The sequence below is a fragment of the Kryptolebias marmoratus genome, unplaced genomic scaffold (genome assembly GCF_001649575.2).
Source record: "Kryptolebias marmoratus isolate JLee-2015 unplaced genomic scaffold, ASM164957v2 Scaffold29, whole genome shotgun sequence".
Lineage (NCBI taxonomy): Eukaryota > Metazoa > Chordata > Actinopteri > Cyprinodontiformes > Rivulidae > Kryptolebias > Kryptolebias marmoratus.
The window spans coordinates 109932-111926 of record NW_023665763.1 but is presented as its reverse complement, the minus strand read 5'-3'; the positions used below and the strand labels follow the sequence as shown (position 1 = coordinate 111926).

The window sequence follows — 1995 nt, the reverse complement described above, 5'->3', positions numbered from 1 at the left end:
GTTGTGTTACGATCAGCAGCTGTCTCTGGAGGTTGTGTTACGATCAGCAGCTGTCTCTGGAGGTTGTGTTACGATCAGCAGCTGTCTCTGGAGGTGCAGAACAAGGTGTTGCTTGTCGTGAAACAGGGCAGGCGTGGAGGTCAGGGTTCAACACAGAGTGCACTCAAGTCCGGGTACAACCATTTAGACACAGGAAAGGAAGAAAAAGGAGAATTGTGAGGACAATTCTCAGGTGGTGGTTTATTATTTCCTGTTTTAGTTTCCAGCCTTTAGAAGCAGAAACATTTTCAGATTGCATTACAGAAGTTAAAGCATTGTTGCCCAGATACATCTTTACTCGCAGCTTTTCCTGTAGCACTCTAACATTCTCTCAGTTTTTCAAGCTGCACTAAACTCTTTGTTTTTATTTGTTTTTCCTTTTCTCAGGTTATCTTCTCTGTGTGAATTCTTTCTCTACCACTTTCAAACCTTTAGTTTCTTTGAACCACCTGCAGGAAAAATGCTATTTTGTATCCATTCATTCACACTATAAACACTTTTTTTAAACCATATTTTGTAATCATATAATCAAACAGTTCACCCTGTGGGGGTGATCCGACCAGCTACTTTGACCCATTTCTTCAGAAATTGGGGGTATATCTTCTTGTAGACTGCAAATGTCTTCGGAGAATCCACAAATCAGCCTTGTGATCGCTCTGCCTCCTAATCCTTTAAGAATGGCTTTTATTTCCAACAAAGCTCTTTGGGTTTGGTTCCCCGCTTTTGGAAATCTACCCGTCTTACACACAAATAGGGTCTTCTTCCTAGAAACCTGTAGAAAGAGCCACGTGGATGGATTTAGTTCAACTGGTGGGCACAACTCCTACCAGTGATCACATTCAAGAGACAAATTCAGAAACTGTTTTTTTTTATTATTCTTTTTGTTACAGAAATTAACAGACGAGCCACATATTTCTTCTTCAGGCTGCACATTAACATTTGAAACGGTCTTCAACTTCTTTAAAATCCAGATAAATTAGATAACTGAAGCTTGTGTTTTAATCCAACCAGTAATTTAGTACTGAAATAAACGTTAGGGTTCCTGATCATCAGCAGTGAACCTGCAGACAGAACTCGGGGAATAAATACTCATCTCAAACACAAACTGCAGCATGCAGAAGTACAGGCACTCCTCAGTCTTTTCCAGAAATATTTTTCACATTTATCTTTGATTTTGCACAGATTCAGAGAAACTCTAAAGGAAAATCTTTCTTTTTGTCTCAGTGGAAGACTGTCTGCCTCCAGCGTTCGTCAGCGGTTAATGGCCACAGACGGTCAGTAATGGCCGCGGTGAACGCTCGCGGCTCCATGCTCAGATTCAGCATCTCCAGACGAGAACAGTTCAGCTGGCTGTTTACTGGACGAGGAGCAGAGCCTGCTGGCTGCTCCGTCAGCTGCAGGAAACCGTTTACATGATGTCAGTACAACAGACTGCATTACATAGAAATATGTAAATATTACTAGATATTGTTCTGCTGAAGTAATACAGTAAACTGTAGTAACATCAAATATTCTACAATAACTAAAGTTTTTCAATCTGAAAAAAAAAAATAGTAGTAGTAAAATAAAACTGATTAAATGAGTTTTAAACCATAAATTTAACAAAACAACAATAGAAGACTATAAATGAAACCATAATGGAGGTTAAATAATTTAGTTTTAGTATAAGGTAAGCTGACTCACTGGGATGAGGTGATTGGATGGCAGCTTGAAGGCCTGCGCTATGGCAACGGCCATTTCATATTTGGTCATTTGCTCTTTACCTGAGAAACGAAAGATTCCTCTGATGGACAGGTCCTGCTGAAACACAAGGTTTGATCACTGAACGCATCCAGGGAGGTTTGATTATTGACCACACCCAGGCAGGTTTGATCACTGACCACACCCAGGCAGGTTTGATCATTGACCACACCCAGGCAGGTTTGATCATTGACCACACCCAGGCAGGTTTGATCA

General features: G+C 40.6%; 1 long non-coding RNA gene across 1 annotated transcript; it reads right to left on the bottom strand.

Annotated features, from left to right (window-relative positions):
* Window positions 1-992: 992 nt before the first annotated feature.
* Window positions 993-1989, bottom strand: LOC112450037. The gene is made up of 2 exons (XR_003038600.1): window positions 1723-1989; window positions 993-1433 (listed from the first exon to the last, which is right to left on the bottom strand). It is a non-coding gene; the product is annotated as an uncharacterized LOC112450037 (long non-coding RNA).
* Between the last annotated feature and the right edge of the window lie 6 nt (window positions 1990-1995).